The following is an 18,724-nucleotide window of genomic DNA, read 5'->3' on the forward strand; positions in this document are numbered from 1 at the left end:
GTACTGCGATCGCTAAAATACACGGGAATAGTTTCAACGTTTAACAAAAATTTTTGCAAATTTGGTGACACGTAAATTCTATCTAGTCTGCTGCGGGAGTTGCTGGTTATATACGTGAACCCGACTGACGTCGGGTGCTGAAGTTCCCACACATCCTTAAGGTGTAGATCACTTACTAACTTTTTTAACTGTGGCGAGTAGTTGAAATTGGGTTGTTGATCTTTCTGGTTTAAAACACAGTTAAAATCTCCACCTAGTATAAGAGAACACGGATTTTTCCTCACTAAATAAATCAGTTCATCTTGAAAAAACTTCGCACGATCCAATTTGTGGGAATTTCCTGATGGGGCGTAAAGGTTAAGCACTGTCACATCGAAAATTTTTATGCCTATGGCTCTTCCTGATTCTAGTCGTTCGATTTCAGTCACCGGAATGCCTTCCCTTATAAGAATGGCTGTACCGATATTGGCTTCCGTAGAAACACTAACAATTTCAAAAAAGCCTGGGATCCGAAATTCCGTTATCGCAACTTCTTTTAGCAACGCGATATCTGTCCCAGACTGGCACAAGAATTCTTTTAGTGCTGCCAATTTCAATGCTGACTGTATTTTATTAATGTTAATAGTAGTAATGCTATAAGCTTGCATCACAGACATACCAGAAGAAGCTATTTGGGATGAGGATCGGTATGATTATAGCAGCAACGTGCTTCTCTACAAGTCACGATCTTTACAAGCTGTGTGCCCATTACATGTACTAACTTCCTAGAAAAATTTTCACTGCTTTTAAACAAAGTGCTTGAGAAGAAAATTATCCTGAAATCCTGACAATGCATTGCTGTAAGTCACTGTGGTCCTTCTCTTTCTCGTCTTCAGTGTTGATCCTGATGACTTCATATTTAATATTCTTTTTCTTGATGTCTTTCTTCTCTGATGTGGCTTTCGCTTGATGACGCGTGACATCAAGACCTGATTTCGGTTGCAGCCGCCAACGGTGGCCGTCGGGCGCAACGGCGGTGGCTTGCGAGTCGTCAATATTTGGCTCCGGCTTGTTGTCTGTTGTGTTGTCTCGCTGGCGAGGCGGTGATGCTTGTTTATTTCCTCCTTCGGCGCGGCGTTGCACTTCGGAGTCAGCAGGTTGTTTACTTGGTACTTCCTCGTACTGTTCGCACTGTTTGGGCTGTGCACTTCATGCGGTTATTGCAGCTGTAACCTCAGGCTCAGGGTCACATTTCCGTCAAAGGTCACTACCATCTGCATCACTATCTGTTCGTGGCGGTATAAGTCCTTGTGCGGAAGTGGGAGGCACATCGACCCGCATTTCGTCTCCTTTTTCCACTTCCAACAGATCTTCAGGACTGGGCATCGGCTTCCTGGCAACGGGTGTTTCACAGGAAGAGTCCTCATCAACATTTTTTTCAGTGTCCTCTAGAATACGCTTTTTAGAGGGAATCTCGCTGTCACGGGACGGAATTTCAGCACTTTATGCAGGTTTTAAAGACGGAAATTCATTAACATTAAGTGCAACATTTTCAGAGGTAGTAACAGGATCCACGACAGCCGCCGGCTCTGTTGTATTACTGGCTGGCAACAAATCGTTGAGTGCTAATTTTCGGCGTTGCGTCAGGTTATTTTTTAGCACAAAAACACGGCGAGGGCAGTCCTGACGGAGGTGACCAGACTCGTTACGTAAATGACATGTAGGGGTTTGCCCGGAGTACATAACATGCTCCTTGTGCCCGTCAACAAAGATGTGGGAGGGAATGTTTGCCTTCACTTCCATCTCCACGGAGCGAATGCCGTTAAAACACTGCAGCTTGAAATGCGAAGCCCACCTTTCGTTGATCATTTGCCTGACAACCCCAAACTTTGAAAGGACATCTTTAATTTTCGAGTTGTCTACTTCTATGGAAATATTCAAAACCCTAACATTCCTAATTACAGACTCGGAATTCAGGAGTTTTACAGTACTTTTAGTACCATCACGGTGTATAAATTCCGTTTCATAACCAAATTTTTCCAGAAAGCGGTCTACACTCACGGAATCGTTAAACTTTACAAAAATGCAGTATTCATCAGCGTCTAGCTGCATGGTATGAACAGATTCAGAATGAAGGCCAATTACCTCGGTAATCCACTCGTGTATTTCAAGTGCAGAGGGCTGTAATCGACGGGTGTACTTGTCGAAGGTGAAAATCACGGTGTTTTTTCTCTCGGAGTTTGCCATGGTGTTCCGCAGCGAAGAAATCTCGGACAACGCCGAAATCCAACGGCACTACGTAGAAAGACGACACGAACGAAGACCAATAGCTCAATTGATAACGCTTAATTCACGTACAAAACTCCAATAACCGATCACGAAACACGAAAACACAGGAGCAAACCTGAGGAGCGTGCGACCGCTGCGACAGCTAAAGCCAGACTGTCGGCTGATCCTGCGCGGCATCATGCTGGAACTCCATCCTTTGTCTTACACTCAAAGGTACATCTAACCAGTACAGGCAGCTATTTGTACACAGAGCTGTTTTGATTGTCAGTATACATTCCCTGTCAGCAACAGTGACACAACGGCTTACGTTGTTGCTGTTGTTGTGGTCTTCAGTCCTGAGACTGGTTTGATGGCAGCTCTCCATGCTACTCTATCCTGTGCAAGCTTCTTCATCTCCCAGTACCTACTGCAGCCCACATCATTCTGTATCTGTTTAGTGTATTCATCTCTTGGTCTCCCTCTACGATTTTTACCCTCCACGCTGCCTTCGAATGCTAAATTTGTGATCCCTTGATGCCTCAGAACATGTCCTACCAAACGATCCCTTCTTCTAGTCAAGTTGTGCCACAAACCTCTCTTCTCCCCAATCCTATTCAATACCTCCTCATTAGTTATATGGTCTACCCATCTAATTTTCAGCATTCTTCTGTAGCACCACATTTCGAAAGCTTCTGTTCTCTTCTTGTCCAAACTAGTTATCGTCCACTTCACTTCCATACAGGGCTACACTCCATACAAATACTTTCAGAAACGACTTCCTGACACTTAAATCTGTACTCGATGTTAACAAATTTCTCTTCTTTAGAAACGCTTTCCTTGCCATTGTCAGTCTACATTTTATATCCTCTCTACTTCGTTCATCATCAGTTATTTTGCTTCCCAAATAGCAAAACTCCTTTACTACTATTCTCCTGACCAAAACTTCACTAATGCCTACTATATCTAAGTATAACCTATCCATCTCCCTTTTTAAATTTTCGAACCTACCTGCTCGATTAAGGGATCTGACATTCCACACTCCGATACGTAGAACGCCAGTTTTCTTTCTCCTGACGTCAGCGGTGCTAATTTTAATGATCCCTAATTTGACAAGCTGACTTCAGAGACCATGTGTTCCTCATCGAAATATATATTTCTTAATGTGACTGATGAAGCAAACCCATGTAACAGACAATTCGGTGTTTCAGACAGTAAAACTGTATGCTAAATCTTCCTAAGCTCACAAATCGAAAAATCGCAGTCCTCATTCATCACTGATATTTAATCACCGTTCTTCACTCTGCTAGATAAAACCAGATTTCGGCTCCGAGATACAGAGCTGTGATAACATACAAATGGGAAAGACCAGGTTACGAAATCAATATTCATGTTGCATAATCTGCTAATATGAGCATGGTTTTTTATTTTTGACACTGTGGGGCGGATACAGCGAAAAGTGTTGCAGCATGTCAAGTATGGAATACTGCCCCTTTACGCTGTGTTCTAATGATTTTGTTGACATTCCACATTTCCACATTGATATCGAATAAGGGAAGGACGTATCTAAGGAGATAACTTGAATGAATGCTAATTTCGCACCATACATGAGATTTAATACGTCGTAACGACTAGGTGGGTATGTCACATGATATACTGAAAGTTAACCCTGCTTTGCTGTTATATAAAGTGATTGAGAATGTATGCAAAATTTAGTTTGCTAACGACATTTATTTTCCCAAAACAAAGACAGACATAAATTATGCCAAACAAGTTATTGATTGAATACTGTAAACAACTAACAGTTGGTTTAAGAGTGCAATGGACAAGGATCATGGGTGGCAGAAGTGAGTCAAGCACTCTGGCCCCAAAAATGTGAATAACGCAATCTCAATTGATCTGACGCTGAGGAGACTTTGACTGATTAAATCTACTGTGGTTTCACTACATAAGTGCAGCTGAGATCAAGTGGCAGTTGAGATCTGTATGCCCTGACAAGGCCACAGCGGCAGTATGTTAATCTGTTTGTTTGGTGCAGCGATGTAACTTGCAGCTGGCGAGATGTGTGCGGCGGAGGCGAGACGTGAGGTGGCATCTGTAAATCGATGGTGGCCGCGAAAGAAACGCAAAAATCTTAGTCTGCTCTTTATGCCCTGTAAGGCAGGCCGGTAGCAATTTACTCTGTACCAGAGCCGTGTGTGACACACCCGCTCACTGGTCGTTCCAAGGACCAATTTGGCTCGCGACAGAGCGCGCAAGGATACCAAATGTCTAGATTGGTAAACCAAATATGAATAAATGTGTCCTCGGCAAACGAGTAATCTGAGACGTTACAAGTCACACTGCCGATACAGTAAGAACTTCACAGGCTCCCCAGTCTAAACTACTCGCAAGTGTTGTCAGTCTCAGGACAGTTCCCAAGCACCAATCACACATGCCAGAGCATCGACCATAAGTCCAGTTACCAGAGCCAAGTCCAGTACCGGAGTGGTTCATATCTCTTCAGAAAAAAAATCCGTTTCCTCGTATAATACACAAACGACACCGCCTTCACGCTGTCTTGAGCCAATCGTAGGTCTCTAGAGGCGCTAAATCTCACCTCCCACACGACAGCACAAACTCATGTCGAACCAGGACAATAGTTACAAAACCTGCATCTCTGGAAAAAAAAGGATACTGCCAATTACTAGTTTTTTTAAGTTTTTGGGGAGGGGGAAGATGCGGTACAATCCCGCGTCCGGCCATCCTGATTTAGGTTTTCTGTCATTTCCCTAAATCGCTCCAGGCAAATGCCGGGAGGGTTCCTTTCAAAGGGCACGGCTGACTTCCTTCCCCATCCTTCCCTAATCCGATGAGACCGATGACCTTGCTGTCTGGCCTCCTTCCCCAAAAAACCCAACCCCCAACCCAACCCCAACCATTTGTAGATACATTCCTTCAGCCCATCACCCCCAGCCCAGGCTTCGGCTGGTGCCAGTGTACGTATCGCGGCATTGTTCTGTTGGAGATCTGTCTTGATGAGGAGCTGCTCTTTCTGTCCTGTAAGGCTGTGGGCCTGTCCAACAAGATTTACTGAGGGGCGCTTCCAACTCCCAACACGCCGTCTCTATGAGCTAACAACCCTAAAAATACCTCATGCTTTTAGCGTCCTAACAGGGTCCCTCAGCGTCTGCTCAGGCGATTTACTTTCTACAGTCTTGCTCAAGGTGTATCAGGTTGTACCAAAATCTTCAATTATTTTCCATAAACGAAAAACAGGTGAAAGAGTAAGTTGTCCTCTCTCAGTACTTCAGTGATAGTGAGTAGACTTGCCTACCAAAATGTACGGTGTGTATTGAGAAAGGTATGACACTCGATTTGATGGTATTAACACACTAAATCCAAATCCTGCATATCAATTAGCAAAAGGTGAAAAAAGCTGCTGGAAGAGATCCTTTAGTTTGGGATGGACGCAGGCTGTGCAGCCATAGCCTGCTTACAACGAAAGGCTCTTAACAGGGGGTCAGTGACCCGCAGCAAGGGACAAAACGAATGCACCAGGCGATATATTGAAGGTAGCAGGTTACGGCCCAGCGCTGCCTGTGATGGAGAAATTGTTTAGCAAATTGCGTTTGGGAATTTCCAGAAGGTTACACACAGGCCTGAGACGCATTTAAAAGAGAGTTGCATTTACTGGTCATGTGAAAGATCTGTGGTGATCTCGACATGTACGCGTGTAACCTTTAGGTGTCATGAGTGGGCACAAAATGTCCCATTGGCTGAATTAAGCTCGGAAGCAGTAGAAGTGGCGAGAGTACAGCGCAGTTTGAAGGTACACCCTTTGCGATTGGTGGGAGTAATTTCTATGAGATGGAAGGATCACTCCCATTGGTCTAAAAAGGCCGTGATACGAAGCACAAAAGACACAGGTGGGCGGACAGATTTTGCTACGAAAGACAGAATACGGAAAACTTCGAGGACTCTCCTCTGTACGAGTGTCAAGCGTAGAAAAGGGTGCATTACGCTCTGCACGACACCAAAAGAGGATTTTGTGAGTGAACTCTGCATTCACTTTGACTGACATTCAGCTATAAATTAGCTGAAGAGTCGTTGAGCTCCAACAGCGGAGAAATGAGACAACCACATAGTTAATTGTTCCTGAGAGAGCTGACGGGGCGTTGAAGTATACCTGCTGCTCCAACTATGTGCGTGTATGAGAGAGATTTTTACGTAGAAAGTTATGTGCACTGTAGATACTAAGATTCGTTCAAGAACCACAGCTGTCAAGAGGAAACATTACCTATACATCGATTGGTATCAGACTGCAGCAGCAATCGTAATATTTAATTGTAGTTACACTGGTAAATATGTTCCTGTTTTGCAGTATTCTTGAGAGTCTTGTACATATTTGATGATCTGTAGACAACGTTTGAAGGGTTTAACAGCCAGTGCAATTGGCGAAGTGCACAAAATAGTTTTGCCATTGAAAGTCCTGTCTGCACAAAAAAGAAGGGCGGGAAGAGCTCCACACTGGCAGCAGCAGCAGTGATGGGTAAATTCAGTGATGGACAGGCTGTTCTGTTGGAATTGTTAGGAAGAATGCGCCCTGTGCTATTCTGGGCAGCATTGCAACATCTCTCTCGGTGCTGGACCCACACCACAACAATGCGTCATTGCACCAGCAACGGTGCCCAGGTGAACACGTGTTTCTCAGGTGTCATCTATGAAAGAGATGCCGCCGCCTCATCCTTGTGGACCCAAAATGATACCCACACATGGTTTGGCAGATGACGGCCGCATCCTCACTTCGTAGGGACCACTGATGCCTCCCGACTCCTGGGGACATGTGCAGATTTGGCAGCGTCAGCGTCGGGCATCAAGTGGTGGGATGTGTTTTTTATTAGTAATCTTTTGTTTAAACTATATTCAATCGTATTCACAATCCAATAGGATACTGCGAATTAAAAAAAAAAACTACCCCTTACATGTGAAAAATATCGATTTAATTAATTTGCATAAATTTTCTATATAAACGTGATGTTAGTGGTACTCTAGTTAAGGGGAAGGTGTGCGTGAGTGGGTGACATGGAGCAGAACAGCAGGTTAAGTGCAGAACACAAGGTTAATTTGCATCAATTTTATGTAAAATGCAGTACAGTAGTTTAAGGGGGTGGGTGACAAAGAAGAATGGGCCACAAAATTGCATTCAAAAGTTTGAGACATTCGAAAAGTGTACCAGAAAATGGTGGGAGGACATAATTAATTACGTAATTTGATATCAAAAGTGGTACAATAGTTTAAGGAAATGAAGATGACATGGAAAACCATGTAACAGAACAATAGGTTAAGTGCCGATGAAGGGCCAACATTAGGTTAAGACACCAAGAGTACAGTGCTGAATATTAGGTTGTGGAACATGCTTCCAAGACCTACATGTTTCTTACTAGACCTACATGTTTCAAAACAGCAGAGAATGATGAGCAAGAGAAATCCAGCCCACACGAACTGAATTTTGTATAAATAAGCAATATGCCCTTGAATTTCCTCTTATGAGGTCCTTCCTGTCCACCACCAGACCACCATCTTGGATTACATCATGGAAGGAATGCTAGTGCCCTCTGGTGGCAGTACTGTGTACTTGATCTGTTGGAATGCGGACCTCGTGGTCACCATATGTGATGGTGGTACTGCCTCTGATTGTTTAAAATGAAGACTTAAAATAAGGGCTTATGTCTAACCTACCCAGCACAGCCTGAGTCCTTTTCCAGCCAATTCCTCGGAAAGGTGGCGGTCAGATGACTTACATTAGTGGAGATAGCCGAAGTGCCCTTTTTTCCTGCCAGTTTTTTTAGGTCAGTGGAGGTAGCTACATTATGTTGCATTGTGCTGATGGAATTTGAACTTCCCACCATTTTCTGGGTGAGGGGTGGGGGGAGGGGCGGCGATTTACCAGAGGGGGAAGAGGCTAACTAATTGATCAATTTAATTAAGTAGTAAATCAATTTGATAAGAGTGAGAGGAGCTATTCCAATAACTCAGACCTGAAAGTGTACCTGTAGCAGTGAGGGGGGAGGTTTCCTGAGGGGGGGAGGGGGTGGGTGAACTATAGGTTAAGTCTCTGACAATCAAAAGGAAGGATCTTTTTAGGAGAACAATAGGTAAAGGACCTGCCAATCAAAGGAGAACAATAGTTTTGCCCCAGAGTGCATACCTGCCCCTGATGTAGGCAACTCGCATTAGCAAAATGCGCTCGTATGATGTTTGTTCCACTACTGAGGTGCGCCAACGCCTTAGTGTTTTGGTCAGTTTGTGGAGTTCATTCTGCTGAATACAGCATCCAACTTTCCTGAAATTGTAATCATTTGTTTGTATGTACATGTTCAACACATGTGCCCCATTCAGATAATTCCTTCGTGATGCATCGTTTCTTGTTCTTTTCTCATTGATTCACTGACTCATCATCGTTCAGCCCAAATCGCTAAGGACAGAACCTTGAAATTTGGAGAGAGTGTTGACGATCACCTGAAGGCATCGTTTAAGAAGGGATATATTTTTTAAATGGGGGTTGAACAGGTTTTTTAAAATATGTCGCTATTAAGGAAATTTTGTAGCTAAAACTACGAAAATTGATATTTGGTTTTTCGCTTAGAAATGAAGACTAAGTGTTTCAGCATCTTGGAAAGTTCAACCCCTATGTGGATGAAATAGTAGGTGAAGTTTGTTTTTTGAAAGTCAGTCATTATCAAACAACTACTGAGGCATTTTTGAAACTACATCTACACTCCTGGAAATTGAAATATGAACACCGTGAATTCATTGTCCCAGGAAGGGGAAACTTTATTGACACATTCCTGGGGTCAGATACATCACATGATCACACTGACAGAACCACAGGCACATAGACACAGGCAACAGAGCATGCACAATGTCGGCACTAGTACAGTGTATATCCACCTTTCGCAGCAATGCAGGCTGCTATTCTCCCATGGAGACGATCGTAGAGATGCTGGATGTAGTCCTGTGGAACGGCTTGCCATGCCATTTCCACCTGGCGCCTCAGTTGGACCAGCGTTCGTGCTGGACGTGCAGACCGCGTGAGACGACGCTTCATCCAGTCCCAAACATGCTCAATGGGGGACAGATCCGGAGATCTTGCTGGCCAGGGTAGTTGACTTACACCTTCTAGAGCACGTTGGGTGGCACGGGATACATGCGGACGTGCATTGTCCTGTTGGAACAGCAAGTTCCCTTGCCGGTCTAGGAATGGTAGAACGATGGGTTCGATGACGGTTTGGATGTACCGTGCACTATTCAGTGTCCCCTCGACGATCACCAGTGGTGTACGGCCAGTGTAGGAGATCGCTCCCCACACCATGATGCCGGGTGTTGGCCCTGTGTGCCTCGGTCGTATGCAGTAATGATTGTAGCGCTCACCTGCACGGCGCCAAACACGCATACGACCATCATTGGCACCAAGGCAGAAGCGACTCTCATCGCTGAAGACGACACGTCTCCATTCGTCCCTCCATTCACGCCTGTCGCGACACCACTGGAGGCGGGCTGCACGATGTTGGGGCGTGAGCGGAAGACGGCCTAACGGTGTGCGGGACCGTAGCCCAGCTTCATGGAGACGGTTGCGAATGGTCCTCGCCGATACCCCAGGAGCAACAGTGTCCCTAATTTGCTGGGAAGTGGCGGTGCGGTCCCCTACGGCACTGCGTAGGATCCTACGGTCTTGGCGTGCATCCGTGCGTCGCTGCGGTCCGGTCCCAGGTCGACGGGCACGTGCACCTTCCGCCGACCACTGGCGACAACATCGATGTACTGTGGAGACCTCACGCCCCACGTGTTGAGCAATTCGGCGGTACGTCCACCCGGCCTCCCTCATGCCCACTATACACCCTCGCTCAAAGTCCGTCAACTGCACATACGGTTCACGTCCACGCTGTCGCGGCATGCTACCAGTGTTAAAGACTGCGATGGAGCTCCGTATGCCACGGCAAACTGGCTGACACTGACGGCGGCGGTGCACAAATGCTGCGCAACTAGCGCCATTCGACGGCCAACACCGCGGTTCCTGGTGTGTCCGCTGTGCCGTGCGTGTGATCATTGCTTGTACAGCCCTCTCGCAGTGTCCGGAGCAAGTATGGTGGGTCTGACACACCGGTGTCAATGTGTTCTTTTTTCCATTTCCAGGAGTGTATGAAACTGAAATTTGACTTCTCAGTTAGAGATAAAAGAATATTTGTATCAGTATTTTTGGAAATGAAAACGCAAAGGAGGTATAACAAGGGATGAAAATATTTCAGAAGCTACGGCTTGAGATGCTATTGATCTTGTATTGGAGGCATCATTTAAAAACGATTATTTCGAATTCCGCCAGTAAGGGGGTGAAACAGGGGAGGAAACGTTTTTTTGAAAATTGTCGCAATTAAGACCGTTTATAAGTGTGAAAATTGCTATCTGGTTTCTTGGTCATAAATAAAAAATACATGTTTTAGTATTTTTGGAAATTCAACGCTAAGGGTGTGCAATAGTGTGTGGAAGCTTTTTTTAATAATAAATCATTATTAAAGAACTACTAAAGCATTTCCAAAGCTAAATCAATGAAAACCGATATTTGACTTCTCGGCTAAAATAAATGAATACATGTTCGTGATTTTGGAAATTAAACCCGTAAGGTGGTGATACTGGAGATGAAAATTTTTATGAAAATATTTAGTTATATATTTTAAGCTAAATCGATAAAAAGACATATAGAAACGCATGTTAGGAGATGAAAGTTTCTATGGGTATATCACCACAAGAACTTAAAAGGCAGGATTAACGAAAACCTCCGCCTACTAAAATTGCTGTTTGGTCAGAAAAGATCATATTTCTATTGCCTTAATTAGCGTGAAAAATTTTGGTGTTGCAATTTGTGAAGTAAGTTAAAGGAAATTCTATAACATTCACCACGACAAATCACCTTTGTCAGAATTGCACAGGACAAGAAACGGCTATTTAATACATTAATTTTTAGTAGGTACAATTCATGTTTATAAAACTATTTTTAGTGTAATTATTACGCAAACGCGAGCTAAACAGCGGGCAGTATGTCAGTCGTTGAATAACAGTTCAGTCTTTTACTCTTTTTCAATCACCAAGACAATTTTTTTCGGCTTAGTTCCATATACCCTGATAGTTTTTGAGTCTGTGAGTTTTATTATACTGTGCATATATATTCACAAGCAAAAATAACAGATGCTGCAACTAACTGTTCTATCTGATGGCTTACAAAAGAAACGTAGATTAAATTATTCGTAAGTTACTGTAAAAAAGTAATCTCTGAAACAGATCGCGGAAACTTTAGGTCTTTTCTATCACCGTAATTAAATTGAGAATGTATTATAACTAGTTATTGCCTTTCTAGATAAGAGCACATCGATTATGAACCTTGCCATTCACTGACATTTAATATTTTTTATACAATGTATTTACTGAGTGAAGCTATGTAATGAATAATCAGTGCGCGAATACCAAGTTTAACACCAATTCATGTTTTATTTCCGAATGAATACAAATACTTTCAGTGTCCCTCAGCTAATGGAGAAAGCAAAAACAGAAGTGGTGATTTAATACAGTTGTGACGAATTTTATAATAATTCTTAGGAACCAGCGAGTCGTATCCGAAAACGACAGCGATCGAAATTCAGCTCGTCAAGTGACTGTGTAAAATTAGTGTATCTCTGGCGAGAATAAAATATATCGCGAATTACTAACATTTCGCTACGGCTTATTATATGATGACGATCAGTGCTGCAAATTTATGACACAGATAAGGTAATGAAAGTGAACAACTTCCATAGTTTGTCTAATGTCTACAGTTATTTTATTCTGATCGGACGTTCGCTTCTAACAGACGTAATCGTTGTTTTTGTGGAGAGATTTTCGTGAGTTCCGAGCAATCTATTGAAGATAGCACGCATGTCTAATAAACTTACAAATCACAATTGAGCTCTGTATGTGGTATGTGCGTTGTTTAACAAATGAAATTACATTTTGCAGTGAGTTTCTTTGAGCAGTACGGAATTGGGGAGGGTTTTTACGCTACTGTACTGGGAGAATTTCGAATTTAGCGCAGTTAAAACAGAAAAAAAAGAAATACGTTCGCGAAGGTACGACGCAGAGTTGCAGGTCGAATGAAGGCTCCATTTTGTGCGACAGAAGCCCGGCGGCGAAACAGCGCCCTTCGGGCTTTGAAGCGAAAAGCAAACACTCGCTTCGCTTCCGCTGCAAAGCAATTGCTTCCCCCTGTCTGGAACAACAAACTTGTTGTTACACATGCTCGACACTGCTTCATAGAACAAAAGGGATTTTTATTCGCTGTAGAATGTTTGGCTACCTCTGTCAAAAGGCTGACATGCTCCTAAGTGTTGTTGATACATAGTACTCCGCGCAGTCATACGTGCTGACGTCAATGCAAACTTTCTGAAGCCACAGAACTTGAACACCGCTGACCTGTGTAAATATGCATCCACAGGCCCTCGAAAAACTAACATCGATAACTCGAACGTTTCACCCACTCTATTGCTTCACAGACTACAGAGCAGAGGTTTTTACCTCATTGCACCAAAACGTCCACCCCGATAGCTGAATGGTCAGCGCGGCGGTCTGTCACGCCTAGGGGCCCGGTTTCGATTCACGGGTGGCTCGGAGATTTTCTCCGCTCAGGGACTGAGCGTTGTGTTGTCTTCATTATTATTTCATCATCTTCAGTGGAAGGCAACGGGAAACAACCACTGGAATCACTTCCCTAGACGCTCATACGGTGGACCTCTCTGACGTGGCTTCCCTCATAACAAGATCTGCCTAAGGCAGAACACAAACATATTTTATACCAAAATATGTTTCGATAACTGCGGTAAATGTGATATCGCTTCTAGATAACTATATCCTTGAAATTGTAAAACAGGAACATCATCCTCCAGTAAAATAGGTGTACGCTCTGATGGGTGTGTGCTGTATGTGCAGTGATCTTAATATATTATATATATATAGAATGTAATATTATAAGTCGTGACATTCTAGTCATTTACGCAAGAGTAACGTATTACGTGTTTCTATATCAGATGACGTGCGATACCTTTGATTTTCGTTCTGTTATCGCCTTAGTGTTAATTTATTTCGTGAGAAAGATCACTAGAGGCAACGCACATATTTTGCGCTGTAACAAATTAGGCTTACAAACATTGGAAAACTCACATCGCAAGTACTACAATTTTTTGCTGTTATCGGTGTTCATCTGTTATTCCTGAAATTTGTTCTGCGGCTCTTACATCTTCTGAGATGACCGCATGTGAAAGAAAATTATGTTTCGGAAACAATGCAAGTAATATGCACAAACGTAGAAGGAAACATCAAGAAAAAGTGACTTGAATGTTTGTCTAGCGAATATTTTAAAACAGTGCTGCATAGCTTAGAGACGAAAGATTAATTTCAGTGTGGAATCTACACTCACGCTCATAAATTACTTATGATGCTGATACATGGTGAAACGACGCTCTGGTGGGCGGTTTACGGGTTTAAATAATCATGGGGTATGGCCATGCGGTACATTTGACCTGCGGTCGTCGCACGGTGGCGCTGGCAGCAGTCCACATACGCAGAGGTGTGTTTGTGTATGTCAGAGTACGGTGCAGCGAGTAAGTGTGCAGACGTTTTCAGACGTGCTAATGGTGACTGTGTGTTGAAAATGTCTCAGGTAACACATATTGATGACGTTAGGAGGGGTAGAATACTAGCGTGACTGGAGGCTGGTCAAACACAGCAGGTCGTAGCACGGGCCCTCCGTGTGGCACAAGGTGTGATCTCAAGATTATGGCAACGATTCCCGCAGACAGGAAACGTGTCCAGGCGCTACAGTATGGGCCGTCCACAGTGTACAACACCACAAGAAGACCTATGTCCCACCATCAGCGCCCGCAGACGACCACAGAGTACTGCAGGTAGCCTTGCTCGGGAACTTACCGCAGCCACCGGAACAGTTGTCTCCAGACACACAGTTTACAGGTGAATGAAAAGGCGTGGTTTATTCGCCCGGAGACCTGAAGGTGCATTTCACTGACCCCTGGTCACAGGACATCCCATAAAGTCTGGTGTCAAGAAGACAGTACATGGTCATTTGAACAGTGGTCCCAGATTATGTTCACGGACGAGTCCAGGTGTAGTCTGAATGGGTTTCATGTGGCGTGAACCAGGAATCAGATACCAACCCCTTAATGTCCTTGAAAGGGACGTATATGGAGATCGTGGTTTGATGGTGTGGGGTGGGATTATGACTGGTGCACATGCACCTCTGCATGTCTTTGACAGAGGAACTGTAACAGGTCAGGTGTATTGGGAAGTCATTTTGCACCAGTATGTTCGCCTTCTCAGGGGTGCAGTAGGCCTCACCTTCCCCCTGATGGATGGAAACGCATGGCCTCATCGACCTGCCATCGTGGAGGAGTACCTTGAAACAGAAGATATCAGGCGAATGCAGTGGTCTGCATGTTTTCCAGATCTAAACCCCATCGAGCACGTTTGGGATGCTTTCGGTCGAAGTATCGCTGCACGTCTTCAAATCCCTACGACACTTCAGGAGCTCCTACAGGCACTGGTGTAAGAATGGGAGGCTATACCCCAGCAGCTGCTCGATCACCTGATCCAGAGTATGCCAACCTGTTGTGCGGCCTGTGTACGTGTGCATGGTGATCATATCCCATACTGATGTCGGGGTACATGCGCAAAAAACAGTGGCGTTTTGTAGCACATGTGTTTCGCGACGGTTTTCTCAACTTTTCACCAATACCGTGGACTTACAGATCTGTATCCTGTGTATTCCCTATGTGCCTATGCTATTAGCTCCAGTTTTGTGTAGTGCCACGTTGTGTGGCACCACATTCTGCAGTTATCCTTAATTTATGAGCGTGAGTGTACATAAGCTGCTTCGTCAGAGGACTGTTCAAGTCATATGAACTCTTACGACCTCGGTTACGCCCATAGCTTATAATACTTACTTAGCGTTATAAATCTTGGCAGAACATGTGCGTCTATGTTAATTTACATGCTTCTAACGTAAGACAGACGATTGTGCATGTCATTTTCGTGATGTTGACAGAAACTTCCAAGAATGATGGAGAGTGGCAAAAGCATTAGTCTGAGATGAGAAACCTTGGTTTGGAAACGACTGAGTCGGAATTGGCAAAGCAAAGGTTGTTGTTGTTAGATCTTCTGCAGTAATGTAAGAACCAGCGATTCATTGTTTGTGCGATGTTGTAAAGTGACTCAACGTAACTGAAGACTAGACAAATCTTGGCAATGGTGCAGATTATCATCAGCTCAAAATTGGTGCTGCATATTTACACCAGATCGAAACTGTTTACACATGTTACATTGATTAATTTGACCTGAACCCACTCCATTCATGTGTAAAGTTTCGTCTAGACTGTAAATTATAGGTACCCGGTACTGTTCGAAAAACTTGCTAGCCTTGCGCTAAACAGCGGCTTTCAAATTATTTGTTTACGTGAGCCAGAAGTCACCGGGAACTGCACAGTACATGATCCGGCTCTCGTCTGCTATAGCATGCTCCAGTGTCTTGCTGCCTAGTGAAGCTGTATCTATACAAAATACCTTGGTAGATTACCTGGTTGGCCTATCAGGTGTTTGCATGCGAGAGTTTGCAGGAACCGTGCCGAAGTTACGAAAGAGAAACAGAAAGTTTGAGTAGAGCTAAGTACAAGAGGAGGCTTTCACTGCTACGAACCAACAATTAAGCACGGCTTAGGAGGTGTTAGCTCCATCCGATTTCTGTAAACAGTTTAGATTACACACTGACGCCTCGATGTTGGGACTTGGCGCAGTTCTGTCGCAGTAACGGGATGGGCGCAGACAGCCAATAGCATACGCGTCAAGAGCGGTCAACAATTTAAAAAGATATATATATATATATATATATATATATATATATATATATATATATATATATATATATATAGAAAAAATACTCTGTTTACGAAATCGAAGCTTAAGCGGTACTCTTTGGGTTAGAGCAATTTAAGTTTTACTTGGAACACACTCATTTTCGTTTAGAAAGCGATAACCATGCCTTGAATTTGGATACTGGGAAAACTGCGTGATACGGGGTTGTGAGAATATCTGCCTTTTATTTTAATATTACAAATACACGCGGAAATTACAACATAATTGGTGACACTTTGAGCAGAATGCTTGAGTCAGAAATGGTAGGGAAAGAACAAAAACCATGCCCGCTTAATTTAATACTTACTGATTCACCGTAGTTATTCAGAGTGATAAAAGAATACCAAGATGATAATGACGAATTTTATAACATGAAAGAAAGCTTACCGGAAGATGAGAATATAAAAGCATATTATCTAAACCAGGTAGTGCGATGCTGCACCGCTCAGTACAATTAAAAGCCTAAAATGCATCAACATCTGCATGGATACTATCCTAACCACACTCAAGTGCCTTGACATCGAACTACTTTCACAACAGTTCTCTGTTATTCCAATCTCGCACAGCCCGCGGAAAACACGGAAGACCCATATCTTTCTGTGCGAACTCTGATTTCCCTTATTTTATGATGGTGGTCGTTTCTCCCTATGTAGGGCGGCGTCAATAAAATATTTTCGCATTTATAGGAGAAGATTGGTAATTGAAATTACGGAAGAAGATCCCGCCGCAAATAGTAAAGTGTTTCTTTTAACGATGTCCACCCCATGTGCTTGATCATGTTGGTGACACTCTCTCCCGTATTTGTCGATAATACAAGAGGTGCTGCTCTTCTTTGAACTTTCTCGATGTACTCCGTTAATCCTGTCTGGCAACGATCCCACACAGCGCAGCAGTGCTCCAAAAACAGCGGAAAAAACGTACTGTATGCAGTATCTTTAGTAGGTTTCTTGCATCTTCTGACTGTTCTGCCAATAAAAGGCAGTCTTTGGTTCGCCTTCCCACAACATTTTCTATGTGTTCTTGCCAATTTCGTTGTTCGTAATTGTAACTCCAAGGTATTTAATTAAATTCACGCCCTTTAAATGATGTATGTTGTTACCGAAGTTTAGTGGATTCCTTTTCGCACTCTTGTGGATGACCTCACACTTTTCATTATTTAGGGTCAACTGCCAATTTTCGCACCATACAGATATCTTTTTTTAAATCGTATTGCAATTATTTTCGATTTTCTGATGACTTTACTACACGATAAATGACAGAATCAACTGAAAACAACCCAAGTCGGCTACTCAGGTTCTCTCCTAAATCATTTATATAGATAAGGAACAGCAGAGGGCCTATAACACTGCCTTGGCGAATGCCAGAAGTCACTTCTGTTTTACTCATTAACTGTCCGTCAGTTACTAGTAACTACGACCTCTCTGACAGGAAATCACGAATCCAGTCGCGTATTTGAGACGATATTCCATAAGTACGCAATTTGATTACAAGCCGCTTATGAGGAACAGTGTCAAGAGCCATCTGGAAATCCAGAAATACAGAATCAATTTGAAATCCCTTTTCAGTAGCACTCAACAATTCTTGTGAGTAAAGAGCTAGTTGAGGTTCACAAGAACGGCGTTTTCTAAGTCCCTGTTAACTATGTGTCAATAGACTATTCTATTCCAGGTAATTTATAATATTCTAACACAATATATGTTCCAAAATCCTACTGTATATCGACGTTAATGATGTTGGCCTGTGATTTAGTGGATTACTCTTATTGCCTTTCTTGAATATTGGAGTGATCTTTGCAATTTTCCAGTCTTTAGGTATGGAAGTATAGAGGTACTGCATTAGCATACTCAGAAAGGAACCTAATTGTTGTAGAGTATGGACTGGAAGATTTGCTTTTATCAAGCGAAACACTAATACTTCAGGAATTAGTGCCACATATATTTCTGTATTGTTATGAATCACGTGTAGGAGGTCTCTCAGACATTTTAAGTACTCAAAATAAGATAAAATTTCATGTGACGTATAAAACAGAATAGCTGTGTGTAAAATCTGTACCGAAAATAAGCTGGCTCAGAACGCGAAAATGGGGTTCTTAACATTTAAACCAGCCGAATATGTCATATGGGTACAAAACTCCACCTTCACATTATTTAAAGCTGTGCATAGTTTTTCTTCTAACAATACTACCATAAATCTGTTCATTAAAGATTTATATGTACTTTAATTAGCCGTGAAGGAGGTATTCTTTGCAATAATATTTACACAATCTTGCACTGAAATCCTACAAAACTATATTTTATAATATACTAAGGATACTTAAGCGAGAGCCTATCCAACTTCACTTTTGTGCTTTTAGCTTTAACTTTTACTACTCCTTTCACTTTAGACAAAAAAATCACTTTTAAACACAAGAATGCAAGAACTGTTCATTTAAATCAGGATCTCGGTTTTAGTAACACTTAGGTGAGGACCCTGAGTCGGTTCGTGATCGGGATTGAAA

The sequence above is a fragment of the Schistocerca americana genome, chromosome 1 (assembly GCF_021461395.2).
Source record: "Schistocerca americana isolate TAMUIC-IGC-003095 chromosome 1, iqSchAmer2.1, whole genome shotgun sequence".
Lineage (NCBI taxonomy): Eukaryota > Metazoa > Arthropoda > Insecta > Orthoptera > Acrididae > Schistocerca > Schistocerca americana.